The sequence below is a fragment of the Mustela lutreola genome, chromosome 3 (assembly GCF_030435805.1).
Source record: "Mustela lutreola isolate mMusLut2 chromosome 3, mMusLut2.pri, whole genome shotgun sequence".
Classification (NCBI taxonomy): Eukaryota; Metazoa; Chordata; class Mammalia; order Carnivora; family Mustelidae; genus Mustela; species Mustela lutreola.
Window position 1 is genome coordinate 158477295 of NC_081292.1, and position 19849 is coordinate 158497143.

Genomic DNA, 19849 nt, shown 5'->3' on the forward strand with positions numbered 1-19849 from the left:
AAGATGATACAATTTATAGGTTATTACCATATCCGTTTAGTTCGGTGAAGAAGTTAATAAAAATCCACATTAAAACCCTACTTTTGAGTTTTGTCTCTTGGAGAGCTGAGGAATATGGCCTGTCTTACATTTAAAAGAATGGTCATTATTATTCTGCTGTTTTGTCACAGGTTTCTTATAGCCTTGAGCCTTCTAAAGTAGGATTACTTTTAGTTGACATGTATTTTTTGTTTCCTTTCATCTGGAACATTTCTCAGTCTTTTCTGACCTTGATATTCTTAAAGAGTCCAGGCCAGTTATTTTGTTGAATGTCCCACAATTTGGGTTGTTTAATATTAACTCTTGATTAAATTTAGAATATCCATCTTTTTTAAGATTTCTACAGAAGTCATGCATCTTTTTCAGTGTATCATACTAGTTTGGCCCAATTTTGTTGGTGTTAATTTTGAACATTGGGTAAAGCGGTATACTTTGAAATTAAGTCACTTGCAGGGGGACTAAATACTTCATACCTATACTCACGATTTATGAGCCTTTAAACAATGATACTTTTAACTAATGTTAAGAAGAATTAAAAACAACTTTTAAATTCTTAAGGTATTTTTTGATATGAATAATTTCAGTAGATCACTGAAGACAATACAAAATTGAATCCTTGTCCTGTCAATAAATTGTTTTTGTCCTCAGACAAAATTACATCTTAGCTTTTGGACCCTGTACTGTTACAAAAATGAAATTTTATTTTTATCTTAAATCTTGACTTTAAAGGGATAAAGATTTGAATTGTAACTTATTTACTTACATATCAGGAAGATCAGATTTTTACTTTTCATTTCTAACAATGGCAATTCAGACAGACTTTTCTCTAATTTGACCATTGAAGAAATATTAAAAGAATAATGCATTGATATGGGAAATTAAGTTTTTGTTTTATAAGCCAATTTTTCAAGAGGCAAAGGATGTGTATTTTTAATAACTATGCCTCTCATGAATTGCTGTTCATTCTATTTTTTTAAATTTTTTATTTTTTATAAACATATATTTTTATCCCCAGGGGTACAGGTCTGTGAATCACCAGGTTTACACACTTCACAGCACTCACCAAAGCACATACCCTCCCCAATGTCCATAATCCCACTCCCTTCTCCCAACCCCCTTCCCCCCAGCAACCCTCAGTTTGTTTTGTGAGATAAAGAGTCACTTATGGTTTGTCTCCCTCCCAATTCCGTCTTGTTTCATTGATTCTTCTTCTACCCACTTAAGCCCCCATGTTGCATCACCACTTCCTCATATCAGGGAGATCATATGATAGTTGTCTTTCTCTGCTTGACTTATTTCGCTAAGCATGATACGCTCTAGTTCCATCCATGTTGTTGCAAATGGCAAGATTTCATTTCTTTTGATGGCTGCATAGTATTCCATTGTGTATATATACCACATCTTCTTGATCCATTCATCTGTTGATGGACATCTAGGTTCTTTCCATAGTTTGGCTATTGTGGACATTGCTGCTATAAACATTCGGGTGCACTTGCCCCTTTGGATCACTACGTTTGTATCTTTAGGTAAATACCCAGTAGTGCAATTGCTGGGTCATAGGGCAGTTCTATTTTCAACATTTTGAGGAACCTCCATGCTGTTTTCCAGAGTGGCTGCACCAGCTTGCATTCCCACCAACAGTGTAGGAGGGTTTCCCTTTCTCCGCATCCTCGCCAGCATCTGTCATTTCCTAACTTGTTGATTTTAGCCATTCTGACTGGTGTGAGGTGATATCTCATTGTGGTTTTGATTTGTATTTCCCTGATGCCGAGTGATATGGAGCACATTTTCATGTGTCTGTTGGCCATCTGGATGTCTTCTTTGCAGAAATGTCTGTTCATGTCCTCTGCCCATTTCTTGATTGGATTATTTGTTCTTTGGGTGTTGAGTTTGCTAAGTTCTTTATAAATTTTGGACACTAGTCCTTTATCTGATATGTCATTTGCAAATATCTTCTCCCATTCTGTCAGTTGTCTTTTGATTTTGTTGACTATTTCCTTTGCTATGCAAAAGCTTTTGATCTTGATGAAGTCCCAATAGTTCATTTTTTCCCTAGCTTCCCTTGCCTTTGGCGATGTTCCTAGGAAGAAGTTGCTGCGGCTGAGATCGAAGAGGTTGCTGCCTGTGTTCTCCTCAAGGATTTTGATGGATTCCTTTCACACATTGAGGTCCTTCATCCATTTTGAGTCTATTTTCGTGTGTGGTGTAAGGAAATGGTCCAATTTCATTTTTCTGCATGTAGCTGTCCAATTTTCCCAGCACCATTTATTGAAGAGGCTGTCTTTTTTCCATTGGACAGTCTTTCCTGCTTTGTCGAAGATTAGTGGACCATAGAGTTGAGGGTCTATTTCTGGGCTCTCTATTCTGTTCCATTGATCTATGTGTCTGTTTTTGTGCCAGTACCATGCTGTCTTGATGATGACAGCTTTGTAATAGAGCTTGAAGTCCGGAATTGTGATGTCACCCACTTTGGCTTTGTTTTTCCAATATCCCTTTGGCTATTCGAGGTCTTTTCTGGTTCCATATAAATTTTGGAATTATTTGTCCCATTTCTTTGAAAAAGATGGATGGTACTTTGATAGGAATTGCATTAAATGTGTAGATTGCTTTAGGTAGCATAGACATTTTCACAATATTTATTCTTCCAATACAGGAGTATGGAATATTTTTCCATATTTTTGTGTCTTCCTCAATTTCTTTCATGAGTACTTTATAGTTTTCTGAGTATAGATTCTGTGCCTCTTTGGTAAGGTTTATTCCTAGGTATCTTATGGTTTGGGGTGCAATTGTAAATGGGATGGACTCCCTAATTTCTCCTTCTTCTGTCTTGTTGTTGGTGTAGAGAAATGCAACTGATTTCTGTGCATTGATTTTATATCCTGACACTTTACTGAATTCCTGTACAAGTTCTAGCAGTTTTGGAGTGGAGTCTTTTGGGTTTTCCACATATAGTATCATATCATCTGCAAAGAGTGATAATTTGACTTCTTCTTTGCTGATTTGGATGCCTTTAATTTCCTTTTGTTGTCTGATTGCTGAGGCTAGGACCTCTAGTACTATGTTGAATAGCAGTGGTGATAATGGACATCCCTGCTGTGTTCCTGACCTTAGCAGAAAAGCTTTCAGTTTTTCTCCATTGAGAATGATATTTGCGGTGGGTTTTTCATAGATGGCTTTGATGATATTCAGGTATGTGCCCTCTATCCCTACACTTTGAAGAATTTTGATCAGGAAGGGATGCTGTACTTTGTCAAATGCTTTTTCAGCATCTATTGAGAGTATCATATGGTTCTTGTTCTTTCTTTTATTGATGTGTTGTACCACATTGACTGATTTGTGGATGTTGAACCAACCTTGTAGCTCTGGAATAAATCCCACTTGGTCGTGGTGAATAATCCTTTTAATGTACTGTTGAATCCTATTGGCTAGTATTTTGGTGAGAATTTTCGCATCTGTGTTCATCAAGGATATTGGTCTATAGCTCTCTTTTTTGATGGGATCCTTGTCTGGTTTTGGGATCAAGGTGATGCTGGCCGCATAAAATGAGTTTGGAAGTTTTCCTTCCATTTCTATTTTTTGGAACAGTTTCAGGAGAATAGGAATTAGTTCTTCTTTAAATGTTTGGTAGAATTCCCCCAGGAAGTCATCTGGCCCTGGGCTTTTGTTTGTTTGGAGATTTTTAATGACTGTTTCAATCTCCTTACTGGTTATGGGTCTGTTCAGGCTTTCTATTTCTTCCTGGTTCAGTTGTGGTAGTTTATATGTTTCTAGGAATGCATCCATTTCTTCCAGATTGTCAAATTTGTTGGCGTAGAGTTGCTCATAGTATGTTCTTAAAATAGTTTGTATTTCTTTGGTGTTAGTTGTGATCTCTCCTCTTTCATTCATGATTTTATTTATTTGGGTCCTTTCCCTTTTCTTTTTGATAAGTCTGGCCAGGGGTTTATCAATTCTATTAATTCTTTCAAAGAACCAGCTCCTATTTTCGTTGATTTGTTCTATTGTTTTTTTGGTTTCTATTTCATTGATTTATGCTCTGATCTTTATGATTTCTCTTCTCCTGCTGGGCTTAGGGTTTCTTTCTTGTTCTTTCTCCAGCTCCTTTAGGTGTAGGGTTAGGTTGTGTACCTGAGACCTTTCTTCTTTCTTGAGATAGGCTTGTACCGCTATATATTTTCCTCTCAGGACTGCCTTTGTTGTGTCCCACAGATTTTGAACCGATGTATTTTCATTATCATTTGCTTGCATGATTTTTTTCAATTCTTCTTTAATTTCCCAGTTGACCCATTCATTCTTTAGAAGGATGCTGTTTAGTCTCCATGTATTTGGGTTCTTTCCAAACTTTTTCCTTTTGTGGTTGAGTTCTAGCTTTAGAGCATTGTGGTCTGAAAATATGCAGGGAATGAGCCCAATCTTTTGATACCAGTTGAGTCCTGATTTAGGACCGAGGATGTGATCTATTCTGGAGAATGTTCCATGTGTACTAGAGAAGAATGTGTATTCTGTTGCTTTGGGATGAAATGTTATGGATATATCTGTGATGTCCATCTGGTCCAGTGTGTCATTTAAGGCCTTTATTTCCTTGCTGATCTTCTGCTTGGATGATCTGTCCATTTCAGTGAGGGGAGTGTTAAAGTCCCCTATTATTATTGTATTATTGTTGATGTGTTTCTTTGATTTTGTTATTAATTGGTTTATATAGTTGGCTGCTCCCACGTTGGGGGCATAGATATTTAAAATTGTTAGATCTTCTTGTTGGACATACACTTTGAGTATGATATAGTGTCCTTCCTCATCTCTTATTATAAGTCTTTGGCTTAAAATCTAATTGATCTGATATAAGGATTGCCACTCCCGCTTTCTTCTGATGTCCATTAGCATAGTAAATTCTTTTCCACCCCCTACTTTAAATATGGAGGTGTCTTCGGGCTTAAAATGAGTTTCTTGGAGGCAACATATAGATGGTTTTTTTTTTTTTTTTATCCATTCTGATACCCTGTGTCTTTTGACAGGGGCATTTAGACCATTAACATTCAGGGTAACTATTGAGATATGAATTTAGTGCCATTATATTGCCTGTAAGGTGACTGCTACTGTATATGGTCTCTATTCCTTTCTGATCTACCACTTGTAGGCTCTCTCTTTGCTTAGAGGACCCCTTTCAATATTTCCTATAGAGCTGGTTTGGTGTTTGCAAATTCTTTCAGTTTTTGTTTGTCCTGGAAGCTTTTAATCTCTCCTTCTATTTTCAATGATAGCCTAGCTGGATATAGTATTCTTGGCTGCATGTTTTTCTCGTTTAGTGCTCTGAAAATATCATGCCAGCTCTTTCTGGCCTGCCAGGTCTCTGTGGATAAGTCAGCTGCCAATCTAATATTTTACCATTGTATGTTACAGACTTCTTCTCCCGGGCTGCTTTCAGGATTTTCTCTTTGTCACTGAGACTTGTAAATTTTACTATTAGGTGACAGGGTGTGGGCCTATTCTTATTGATTTTGAGGGGCGTTCTCTGAACCTCCTAAATTTTGATGCTTGTTCTCTTTGCCATATTGGGGAAATTCTCCCCAATAATTCTCTCCAGTATACCTTCTGCTCCCCTCTCTCTTTCTTCTTCTTCTGGAATCCCAATTATTCTAATGTTGTTTCGTCTTATGGTGTCACTTATCTCTCGAATTCTCCCCTCGTGGTCCAGTAGCTGTTTGTCCCTCTTTTGCTCAGCTTCTTTATTCTCTGTCATTTGGTCTTCTATATCACTAATTCTTTCTTCTGCCTCATTTATCCTAGCAGTGAGAGCCTCCATTTTTGATTGCACCTCATTAATAGCTTTTTTGATTTCAACTTGGTTAGATTTTAGTTCTTTTATTTCTCCAGAAAGGGCTTTTATATCTCCCGAGAGGGTTTCTCTAATATCTTCCATGCCTTTTTCGAGCCCGGCTAGAACCTTGAGAATTGTCATTCTGAACTCTAGATCTGACATATTACCAATGTCTGTATTGAATAGGTCCCTAGCCTTCGGTACTGCCTCTTGTTCTTTTTTTTGTGTTGAATTTTTCCGTCTTGTCATTTTGTCCAGATAAGAGTATATGAAGAAGCAAGTAAAATACTAAAAGGGTGGCAAAGACCCCAGGAAAATATGCTTTAACCAAATCAGAAGAGATCCCAAATCGTGAGGGGGGAGAAAGGGGATAAAAAGAGGTTCAAAAAGGGTGAAAGAAAATAAAAAGAAAAAAAGAAAAAAAAAGAATTAAAAAAAAAGAAAACGAATAAACAAAAATATATAAAAAGAAAAAAGGTATATATTAGATAAACTAGTTAAAAAACGTTAAAAAAGAGAAGGGTAAAAGTTAAAAAAAAAATTTTACCAGAAGGCGAGAAAAAAAACAAAAAATGAAAAAGAAAAAAAAATTAAATTAACTGCAAGACTAAAAAAAATCACAGGGAAAAAGTCATGAGTTCCGTGCTTTGCTTTCTCCTCCTCTGGAATTCTGCTGCTCTCCTTGGTGTTGAAACCGCACTCCTTGGTAGGTGAACTTGGTCTCGGCTGGATTTCTTGTTGATCTTCTGGGGGAGGGGCCTGTTGTAGTGATTCTCAAGTGTCTTTGCCCCAGGCAGAATTGCACCGCCCTTAACAGGGGCTGGGGTGAGTAATCCGCTCGGGTTTGCTTTCAGGAGCCTTTGTTCCCTGAGCGCTTTCCGTAGAGTTCCGGAGGACAGGAATACAAATGGCGGCCTCCTGGTCTCTGGCCCGGAGGAGCTGAGAGCCCGAGGCCCCACTCCTCAGTGTGCCCTCAGAGAACAGCGCCCAGTTACTCCTGTCTGCCTGACCTCCAGCCGCACTCAGAGATCACTGAGCCTGCGACCGGTTCAAGGTAACACCGAGCTGTGATCTTACTGTCGGCTCTGTCTCTGTAGCCGGCTTTCCCGTTCCAGTACCCGCAGGCTCTGCGACACTCAGACACCCCCAATCCTTCTGTCACCCTGCGGGACCTGAGGCCATGCTGACCCCGCGTGGGCTTCGCCCCGGTTTAGCCTCTGGAGCGATGTCCCTCAGCGGAACAGACTTTTAAAAGTCCTGATTTTGTGCTCCGTTGCTCCGCCACTTGCCAGGAGCCAGCCCCTCCCCCCGGGGTCTATCTTCCAGTCGCTTTGGATTCACTTCTCCACCAGTCCTACCTTTCAGAAAGTGGTTGTTTTTCTGTTTCCAGAATTGCTGTTCTTCTTCTCTTTGATCTGCCGATGGATTTTCAGGTGTTTGCAATCTTTAGATAAGCTATCTAGCTGATCTCCGGCTAGCTGAAGTAGTCTCAGCCTGCTACTTCTCCGCCATCTTGACTCCTCCCCCTCAATTAAATATTTTTAAAAATTGAGTCCAACTGTATCATATTATAATCAAGTTAACTATATTTAAATGTGATAAGTGGTGTCTAAAACACTAAATTATAAATACTGAAAGATATATCACTGCTTCAATGATAATCCAGTAGAATTCGGTTTATTCTCAAATGAATCCTTTTTTCCCAGTGTCATACAAGCATGCCTTTAGGTCTGCAGCAAGTCAGGAAAGTGACTTGGAGACCTAGGGCAAAAGGAAATCGTTGTCTCCTTCCCCTCCATACCAGGTAGTACCAGGACTATAACTGACACTGAAGTAATATTGTTGCCCCATCGAATATTGTGTCTTTAACTAGAAGGTTCTTCACAAAGCAACAGAGAGCCAACTACCAATTAAAGTAGCTACAGGCAGGCACCCAATTATAATTCAAAAGAATATCTCACCTTCATTTGCTTTTACCAGTGTACTTCTTGAATGCATCCCACTGTCCCCGTATCATTTAATGATTCAGTCCACATTAACTTCTGGGGAACCTGCTGCGTGTCAGTTATTTATCTATGGTGGTAAGTAAAATAGATGAATAAAGTCCTGCTTAGATTGCTTACTGCATTGTGACTCTAGATATTGTCATCAAGGACCTTGGTTGGTACACTAGATGTGAAAACTGAAAGCAAGTTTTCCCACATAGGCACTTACCATCTCTTCATGATTTAGTGTTTTCTCAGCCCTGGGTTTTCCCATGCCCCTGTCTTCTGTTGAAAACTCTTTGGGGCCAGCTACCAGTTTCTAAGACCTTGGTTCTCTCTATCTGGTGTATATTTAAACTGACCTACTTCAAACATCCCTAGAAAGGGAAGAGTGTATATCATAGTTGGCTTGATGGTTTACCAAACTAACAGAACGGACATGGATTCAACACTTTCAGTTCCTTATACATAGCTCAGACTGAATAACTATCTGTTGATTTTATTCTCTGGTGAACAGTGGCCGATTGTTTAATCTGTTTATTTTTATCCCAGAATAATGATTAGATTACATTTTCATCTTATAGTTATTAATGATCCATATAATCTTTTTTTTCTTTTTTAAAGATTTTATTTATTTATTCATGAGAGACAGAGAGAGATGTAGAGGCAGAGTGGGAATATTCTCCCCACTGAGCAGGGAGCCCGATGCAGGACTCCATCCCAGGACTCTGGGATCATGACCTGAGCCAAAGGCAGATGCTTAACCAGCTGAGCCACCCAAGAGCCCTGACCCATATAAACTTTTCAGCATACTGGATTTGAACATTGCGCAAGGCATTGGAAATAGTTCTGGTCAACTCACTCCCCTAAACCTGAATACAGTAATTTAAGATATATTTACATTGTAAAAATATATTGTTATATTGTTCTGAATTTACAAAGAGAATCACCTATGTTTTAACTATAAACAGTAAGCCATTAACCTACACTAAAAAAAAAAAAAAAAAATTCAGCCTAATTCTGCGTTTATTGGAGGTTATCATACAGGGAAAGTCTCAGCTGATGTTCTTTCTCCACCTTATATTTCTGGGGATTTGTCATTTTTCCTGTCTCTTGCAGCCTTTTAAATTACTGCCTATTTCATGGCTCACCAGTAGTTTTCTTCTTTGCTCAGTATTACTCTTGAGCTCTGATTTGCAACCACTACACACACACCAATTTCACTGTTAGCCCTGGTAGTCTGCGTATCCTGTTACTAAAGAGCATGTCCCATATAGTTTCTATTTACCATTAACCTTATTTTTGTGTAACTTCACTGAAAATAATTAATATATGTAACCAATTAAATATATATTAAATTATACATATTTTAATACTATACATTATTTATAATTTAAAATAATGTATAACTTAATGTATTTATTATTTTATGTGTATGTTTATATATAAATATATAAACTACATATAAATATATATACAGTATATATTATATATTATATATAAGTGTTATATGTTATATATAAATATATATATATTACATATATATATATATATATATATATATATATATCAGACACTCTGACTTATAACATTCTGCCATAGAGCAAGACTACCCCAAACATGACTATCACTCCTGTCCCTCAGCACATGCAACTTCAATCTGTGGAGACTTCTATTTTCTCTAATACACCTTAAATTTATACAATTTACTACCATGTTGATGTTATTTTCTCTTCTCAAACTACAGTCTATTTTTTTTATGCTTGGAATAAAGTATAGATAATTAAATTTCTGGAAAAGAACTTGAAATTATTTTTCCTTACCGATATTGTTAATCCACAGTCTATAAATCAATTACATTCAGATTTTTGTTTCCTTATTTATGTAATGCGCTCTTCCTTGTTCCAAAGAGGATTTAAAGTAGTTTGGGAGTTAAGATAGTTATTTTTCTATCTTGTCTTTAATTCTAATCTTAGGAGATACTGTTATTTTCCTAAAAAAGTTTAATCTGTCTTCCAAAGAATTGACTCAAAACAGGCTTCATGTAATGCAATCTATTATATGGATTATGGGCATGATTTTAAATGTGCTTAGATGTACTTTTCTTATTTCACATATTAATAATATGTCAAACAAAACTCATAGTAAAATGAAAGCAAACCGCTTCAAAATGCACTTTTGTATTTCCCACAGAGACCAATTAACAAATACCAATACATTCCCCAAATTTATGTTGAAACATTGAAAGATGGGTTATCACACAGAATTACAACTAAATCCCCCTAGATTTAATTATATGATATAACAAAATATAAGGCAATGTGTGTAGAAGACAGGAAAAATCTCTTTGGATTTTATTACCAGATAACCATACATTTCTCTTCTTCAAATTTTACCTGGAAATCTTTCATTAGTTTGGGAAGAAAGTACACTGTTTCTTGACAAAGTGGATTTATATGGTACCTCACTGACCATCACATTTAATAGTCTTACATGATAGGACTATGCCTGAAAAAAACAAACAGAATTGCTGTAGAACCATGAAGCAATGGTAGATTTTTATACTCAGTTGTGCATTTCTAGATCAGCCACTAACACTTTCATTTCTGTTGTGCTTCTGTTGTCACTCATTCTCAAAAGGATTTTTTAAAAATCAGTTATTCATAAATATTATTACCAAGACTGAAGATCTTTAAAGTATCAAGATGTATTGGTCTCTGTGAACTTAAAGCACATCAGTGAAGAATAGGAAGACATTGTGACAGCCCTTTGCCTTGATAGCTCTTCTCTTTATCTACATGTAAAATCAAGTTTCCTTGAAAGAGCACACTGATGAACAGCCCTATTTAGATATAATATTTTACCTACCAAATGCAGAACAGTCAAGGTGAGAACATGTATAAAATAAATTGTAACAAGAATGATTTTCTGCTTGAGATCCCAGATCTTTATTTTCTTGCTTGTTTTGTTCTTTTCCTTCCTTGCTTTTAAGGGACATGTTATTTTGAGTTGAAAGAACAGTCGCTTATTCTCATGCTCATGGGTGTGAGGGTTGGCTGCAAATCAGTTGGGTTAGATTAGACTCGAGGCTCCAGATTCGGGGTCACAGCCTCCAGGCTGCACATAGAGATTCAGGTTAGTTCCATATTTATCTCTTCCTACAGCCAACCTCTGTAGGGATGGTGGTCTGTTTTATGGGTCCCACATTGAGGCCCAGGCTAACTGGGGCATATTTGTCTCCTGACAGACCATAAGTGTAAGATCCAAGTCAAATCTCTGCTTGTAGTAACATCATTATATTCCATTAGTCACAGTCAGTTACAGAGCCAAGCCCGACATTAATGCAAAAAGAATTATACTTTATTCATAGTCACAGGGACAAAATGTTGAACATTTTCTGAAAAATAATCCAAATGATCATTTGTATACCTGGATTTTGTATTCTTCACCTTTTCCTTTTCCCTTATATTCTAAATTGCGGTTATGTTTTAGGTCTTTTATTCCATTAGCTTTATTATTGAATCAAATTGATTTTTGTTGTATTACATGATTTTAATAAATTTATTAAATGTTATGAATCTAAAATGAACACAATAAGCTTTTCTTAGAGCTTTCTTGCTCACCTGTTTCCTTTCAATCACTTTAAGAAAACAATTTATAGTTTCATAAAAATATGCTTTGAACCAAGACAGCTTTGAAGATTTGTTTGTGTCCTCACCAATACTTATTTTAGAACTTTCCTACTCAAATTTTTTTAAAGATTTTATTTATTTGAAAGACAGAGATCACAAGTCAGCAGAGAAACAGGCAGAGGGAGAGGAAGGGAAGCAGGCTCCCTGCGGATGTGGAGCTCCATCCCAGGACCCTGGGATCATGACCTGAGCCAAAGGCAGAGGTTTTAACCCACTGTGCCACCCAGGTGCCCTTCCTACTCAAAATTAATCTTGAATTGTTACTTTGAGCATCTATGCTATATAAATGTTTTCCTTTTCTTCTTACACTCTCTCTCTATTTTTCGAGGAGTAATAGCTGAGTATGATTTCTAAGAACACAATATGGTGATATAGTTTGTATTCATAAAAGATTTGTCCATAAATGAACAATTACATAATTTTATTTTTATCTATTTTTAACATCAAATGATACTCAAAAATGTAAATAAAAAGGGCTTTTCATAAATCTTGTACAAATCTTCTACCAAGGATGATACTCCATATTAAGCAATTAAGAATTTATAGTTCTTTACTGAGTTCTTCTTCTTTTTTTTTTTTTTTTAATTAGAGATGACATATTTCAGAGAAGGAGTTTCCAAGTGGCTTTTTGCTCCTGGAAAACTTGATTTGTAATTTGTCACTTTTATGGAGATTGTCTAGCCCATTGTTTACTATTTGAAATATTAGAGGAAACCAGAATCCTTTGGGTTTGGATTTTTCTACAAGCTATTTTATATCGGTTACAGTATTATAGATGAATCATACCCTGGGACGTGAAAGGCTAGGGAAACTGTGTTATGCAGCATGCATTCTGGAAGTCTTTAAATAGGATTATACTTTTAAAGCCTCTGCTTTTAATTAAAAAAATGGTTTCTCTCTTGTGTGGTGGCTAGTCTTCATTGATTCTAAATAGCTTTCAAATATCTGGATGGCTAAGAGAAACATATAAAAGTAATTGGCAATATTTATTTCAGCTACGTTCTTTAATATAGAGTAAGAGGCAAATAAGGAGTTCAGAAATGTAGTCACTTCATTATATCCTATCAGAGCAGGTGTTTGCCAAGCCTATTGGGAGGAAGATTTTTGATCTGTCATTTTGGGATTTTAACACGCCTTGCCATATGGTTCTAATATCTTATGTACGGTTCTAGAATAAGCATATGGAGAGGAGAAAAGAGATAAGAGATGATTTATGCTTCTAATACAGACAAAACTGTATATTAGAATGTAGCCACACAGGTATGGCTCTTAAACTTGGGTGAAAAAGATGATATTGATGATTATTGGGAATACAATAATATTATGCCCAATGCAAAATGGATCCGGTGACAGAATATGTGAGCCATAAAGAATAAAATATTTCACAAGTCCATTTGGCCCAGTATATATTAAATGAAACAAACAAAAGAGTCACCAACATGTTGCTATTGACATATGCTATTACTATTCCTGGAATTCCTAAATTATGTAAATCTGGGCACTCCTACTGTCCTCTTATGATTCTGTTCAAGAATCTCTATTTTCATGATACTTCTTTGATAATTAGAGCTTCCTGACAGCATTAGTTTAAATTCCGTGTTATTGGGCCTCCTGGGTGGCTCAGTTGGTCAAATGATGGACTCTTGGTTTGGTTCAGGTCATGATTTCAAGGTACTGAGACTGAGCTCCACACTGGGCTCAGCACTGTGTGGAGCCTGCTTCAGATTCTTTTACTCCCTTTCCTGGTCCTCCCCGCCTTCCAAAACTCACATGTTCTCTCTCTCTAAAAAAATAAAATAAAACAAAATAAAATAAAAATATCAAAATAAATTCTGTTTTATTTATCTGACACACACATACTTTTATAGCTGTGAAGAGCACATTACAATGTATTTGTTTTTGCATAAATTCAACTCAGGTAACTGTGCCTTATTCTCCTTTCCTATTCCCTTACCCCTAAGACTATGCTAGGCAAATGATAGTTGCTAAATATATACCTGTTGAATGGAGTTGATGTAATACAAGAGGCCAAAGCTCTATACCAACAACAAATGGAGAAATTACTTTGGGAGTTCTCCAGAATACTTTATCATCTTATTGGCATGAGGAAGTGAACCTATTGTGGGAGGTAAATATTTCTATAATAGATTTTTTGAACTATCCACTCCATTCTTCTAAGTCCCCTCTGTCTTTTGCTTGTTTTTTTAGGAGAGTGAAGGTGAGACTGAAGAGCAGATTTCTAAATTTCTTTCACTACTGGCTATGAATACAACCTATATTCCAAGAAGGCCTATCACCGGAAACTGATTCCAAAGAAAAAGAAAACAAAGTAACCAAGCCTGCAGAACCAGATGCATTGTAATCCATCCTCTTTGAACGTAAAGGTCCTCTTAAAGCAGTATGGTTGTAGAATGAGTATGCCTGAATTTGACTGAATTACTTCATCCCTGCTCACAGGATGAAGGTAATCAAAAGGAATACTGAACTCTCCACAAATCAATAGTCCTCAAACAAAACATTCGGTCTGAATTAATGACGGTTCTAGATGCACTGATAACTTTTTTGTTTTTTGTTTTGTTTTGTTTTGTTTTCATTTTATGGTTCTGTAGGCACCCAGTGCCATTTCTAGGATCTCAGAATTCTTGATTTAACAATTAGCATAAAACTGATAATGGAAAAGAGAGAATAAGCTGCAGAACTCTCAGGGCATTTTAGGTGTCCTGTCATGTTGCTGGTGCCCACACTCTATTGGAGAGACTTAAATTAAAGACACCACTTAGATGCAAGGAAGTTAGACAATGGAAGAAAAATAAAAAGGTTGGATGAACACATTGCATATCTCTGCCCAAAGACAGATCATATTCACTAATTTTTTTGGCATCAGTCAGCTCACAGCTTAATGAAATAAACCTATATTTAGGCAGTAGTATTATTCAACGACTGAACATTACTAATTTTCCTGAAATGGCCACTGTTCCTGGAAGCTTGTAGAAAAGTGATGGGAAATAAATTTTACAACAAACTGCACTGCAACATAATATGATATAAGATCTCTTTGAGGTAGAAATAAAATCTAATTATAATGTAAATGTCAGGATATCAGGAAAACTTTACAAGATTATTCATTTTTTTTTAAAGATTTTATTTATTTGACAGAGATCACAAGTAGGCAGAGAGGCAGACAGAGAGAGGAGGAAGCAGACTCCCTGCTGAGCAGAGAGCCCGATGCGGGGCTTGATCCCAGGACCCTGGGATCATGACCTGAGCTGAAGGCAGAGGCTTTAACCCACTGAGCCACCCAGGTACTCCAAGATTATTCTTGAGTTGATATTCAACAGTTGTATAGAAACTTTGCAGATAGAAGCAGTATGAAAGCAGAGTCCAAGAGGAACTTAATCAGCAAAGAACAGAACAAAAATATAAGGTACTTCTTAGGGATTATAAACTATTTAGTCTATCTATTAAATAGGGTCTAAGGCAGAGGGGAGAAACAGAAAGATTAGTGGGGCATATAAATCATTAAGACCTTTATTGGTCAGTTAAGAGTTTATGTAAAGTGAGGAGCCCTTAATAAATTCTAAGCAAAGGGCTGATAAGAGTTCAATTTAGAACTATCACTCTAGTTGCAGAGTGAAGAACTAGAAAAGGGAAAGTGATAGGGCACAGAAAGGGATGAACATTGAAATAACTGAGGCCAGAAATCACATAGCCCAGAACCAAGAAGTTGGTATGGATCTGAGAGGTGTTCAAAAGTATAGTTAACAAGCATTATGGTCCATATAGGTATAGGGTTTGAGGAAAGTTAGGTTTAGGATAGTGTTCAGGCTTCAAGCATTGGCATTTGAGGAAGGGGAAATAACATATGCATAGCCATGCGTCCCAAACCACAAAGAACATCCATCTTTCCATGAACATTACATGATTTCTCATGCTTCCTGTTAAAAAACTGATAGGGTTATTTTTGGAATTATGAAGTGTTATAGATTTTGAAGACATCTAGATGGAGATGTTCAAGAGAAGATCAGAAACACAGGACTAAAAATAAAAGAATACTCATAAATTGATGTGTATTTGGCAGCCATCAGTTTCTATGATATAACTGAAACCACAGGTGTATACCTAAGAAAGCTAAAGAGTGTCACGTTTAAAATTTAACAAAGAAGGAATAGCTTGTGGTCATTCAGTAGTCAGAAAAATAGATGATAGTAGAAAAAGTTGACATTAAATCATCAGCATCAAATTGGGACACAAATTACAAAGACATTAAAAATAACCATTAAATGAAATTAAGCATTTCATTAAATGAAATTAATAATTAGATTATAGATGACTTGAACAAGAATGATTTCAATGAAATGATGGTAGAAGTCAGGTTTCAGTGGTTGCAGAAATAAGTAGAGAAGAGAGAGATCAGAGCCGTCTTACTATAGCTGTATAAAAGAGTGGTGCATATATGTACAGGGGCTAAAGGAAAATGGAAAATAGTAGAATGCTTCCTATAGAGTACTTAAATTCTGTGAATCATCAATACCACAGATAAAGGAATGGAGCACTTAAGATGCTCAGTTCCAGTTTGGTTAATGATTGTTAATTAGTCAAGAAATGTAATAGTGTCTCTACTCTTGCTGAAAGGATTTATTTATATGACACAATCACCAAAGAAGTGTCACAGAGATGCAATCACATTTGTCAGAATTATATGGACTAGGTTCCCTGCTGTTATGGTAAAGAAAGACAGGGAAAGGAAAGAGAGATGGAGAGAGGAACAGAGGGGAGGGGAAATAGAGGGGAAGAGAGGAGTTTTACTTCACTTAAGGTCTTATTCTTTCTTTCTTTATCTCTCTCTCTCTCTTTCTTTCTTTGCCTGAAGTTGTACAGATTATTAGCTAACCATTTTATCCATTGAATAAAATGATGGTATCACTTTCTTATAACACAAATGCACCTGTTATTTCCTTCAAACCAATTTTCCTGGAAGTCACTAATATGTATCTTTCATAATTTATTAAATTATTCAAAAAGTACTTGAGAGAGTATTTGGTTATAATAGATACAATGCAAAGAACTAAGGATGGATATGGATACATATGTCATAGTCTCAGCTATCCTGGATCTTAATCTGTAAACAAGTTGACACATGTTCATATCTAAGCATAAAAGGTAGTGTGGATGAGACTTCCACTGGTATGTACCTTATAATTAGAGGAATCACTTCAGGTTGTAATCACCTGTCAGGGTGGCGAGGTGGTATTTATCTGGTATCTGAAGGATTCTAGGAAATTGCTAGATGAACACAGGGGGAAAGTTAAAACATATTTTCTAGGGGAGGAAATGGCACCAGAAAGAGGAGTCAGAATTGTAGAGTACAGATTACATGATAGCAGGTGGAGGTTTTGTGGTAGATCCAGGCATTAAGCAATATATATCTGAACAATTTGAGTGGTAGTAGAAATGGAAGAGAGAGTTATTAAGAGAAATGGACAAGAAAAATAAAAGATGCTGAGGACTATTTCCATAAAGAGTATGAAAAAGAGGTAAAACTAAATGACTCCCAAGAAATTGAAATTTATCCTTAACCTTGACTGAATGGGTAGAATGGGTAGAAATGAATGGGTAGAAAACCAAATGAATGGTAAAAAACCAAACTAAGGAGTCAGGGTTTTGCTATTTTAGGGTAGAAATAACGATTTGATTTTAACCACATTAAATTTTAGGATAAAGACAAGATTCTGCATGAAAAAGTTCAAGAAAAAATATATCAAGGGAAAATAACCCACAAACAGAATTGATTATGTGACAGATTTGTTCCCAGAAAATTTTACCACTAATTAGTGAGTGTATGAGAGGGTGAACATTTACTGTCACAGGTAATGGAAAATTCCAGGCCCTCAAGACATTTAAATTGCTTCCATGTAGGGTGCCTGGTTGTCACAGTTGCCTAAGTGATAGACCCTTGATTTCAGCTCAGGTCATGATCTCAGGGTCTTCAGGGTCTTTAGATTCTCTCTGTCGCTCCTGCCAGCACCCCTCTCTAAAATAAATAAATCTTATAAATAAATAAAAATGAATGAATGAATGAATTCCATGTAATTCTGCCCATTTTTCACATTAACATGTGTCCTTTAGTGTTCGATTCTTAATGTTCGGGCAAAGTGCTCCTTCATTCAGCAGTCATTTGTCCTTTGGGCTCCTATGTAGTTTGCAGGGTTCTATCACATATTAACCAGTCCCTAGATTCAATCTCCTGTAGTGATTTATCTTGAGAAATTTGCAATAGGTGCCTTCAAGCAGACATCTGTAATCTGCTGCTTTGAAACTGTCTCCAGGGGCACCTGGGTGGCTTAGTCAGTTAAGCATCCCACTCTAGATTTTTGGCTCAGGTCATGATCTCAGGATCCTGGGATCGAGCCCTGCACTGGGCTCTTTGCTTGTGGGGAGCCTGTTTCACCCCTCCCCAGCCACCTGCCTCTCTGCCTACTTGTGATCTGTGTCTCTCTGTCCAATAAATAAATAAATAAATAAATAAATAAATAAATCTTTAAAATAATAAAAATAGAAAATAAAAACTGTCTCCATATGTAACCTGTATATAAAAAGTTTAAAGATAACATAATACTAATCTCTATGCATATTGTAAAGGCAGTGTCAAAATAACTTCAAATAGGATGAGGACTCTCAGAACAATCTTGCTGTTGGCCTCCATTTTCTTCATAAAACAAATGATTCAGCAACGCCTTCAGATGTGAATAGAGAGTCTTATCTATTATTTATTTATATACCTCCTTAGTTGCTTATTTATGTTTGTGAGTTTAAAACATGTTGTTGGCACACAGTTACTGCTTGACAAGTTAAGATGATCCTGAAAGTGCAGAAACTATGTCAGTGTACATTTGAATTTGGAATTATTTTGCTGCCCTAAACTGATGCCTAATACATTCGGTGTTAATTCTGTGAGCCTACCCATTGAATTTTATCCTTAACCTTAAGCTTTACTGTGGACTAGAATCCCGTCTTTTCACTTACATTTTTCTACACCTAATAAACTCTATTACAGATTGTTTTTCATTTAATGGTGACCTTTAAATGGCAGAAATCAATTATAGTTTATAGATAAAATAAAAGTATACAATCCAATTAGTAAATATGAGTATGCCCAGCAAGACATAGAACTATTATTGAAATTCATTCATTGAATTACTTATATTTCATCTATAAAAATGTCTACTATAATTATATGGATTATATGATACAATATTACTTCACTTTGAATTTTAATACCACTTAGATTAAATAGATTTTTTGAATCTTACTTTTAATATTAATCTTCAATATTTAAAAAAATTGAAAAGGTAATAAGAAAAAATTTGCATTGAAGAAAAAATACATGTTTCTTTTTAATGTGTGTATAGATGTGAAAAATCTATATTCAGTATTTGTTTATCAGCAAGGATCCACCAATTTGGCCATATGAAATTTCATGGAGAAATTATATACACAAATCAATCCAGTATATATCTTTGGTTACATAGACCCATACATCTGACTTTATAGTTGTCCCAGAATATTTTCTTATGGAATTTTTATTTTTATTTTTTTTAAGATTTTATTTATTTATTTTACAGACAGAGATCACAGGTAGGCAGAGAGGTGGGCAGAGAGAGAGGAATGGAAGCAGGCTCCCTGCTGAGCAGAGAGTCCGATGCAGGGCTCAATCCCAGGACCCTGGGACCATGACTGAGCTGAAAGCAGAAGCTTTAAACCACTGAACTACCCAGGTGCCTCTCTCATGTAATTTTTAAACTATTTTTCTCAATTTTCAACACTTGCTGAGTTATTTGGCATTTTGGAGGACCTTATTGTTTTGGACTTCCATTTAATTGAAGTAATACAAAATAGTTCAGAGATGTATTCACTAGGGCAGAATGAAAAGATGAGAAAAACTGCCTGGATTTTACTTACTATCTTAAAGTAGAAGAGTTGGACAGATTGAGCCAGTGTCCAAAAAGTTTAGTAAACACAGGCATAACTGTGGCAATTTGTCAGTGGTGACTGGTACAACATCAGAGATAGGACAGAATGGTGGGACATTTAAGTAGCTAACCATTGTTTAGAACTAAGTGAAAGCTGGTCATTCCTAAGAGACTAGATAAAAATAACAGGATTTCCAGAAGTGAATGGGATATAGGGACAGTATAACACAGCCTTTTGAATTGGGGGTTGTACTGACAGGAGCTGGGCAGACTCCATGATCCTCATCAGGGAACATGAGTCAGTGACCAGTTTCTGAATGGGACTAGACAGAATGACTTGTCATGCTA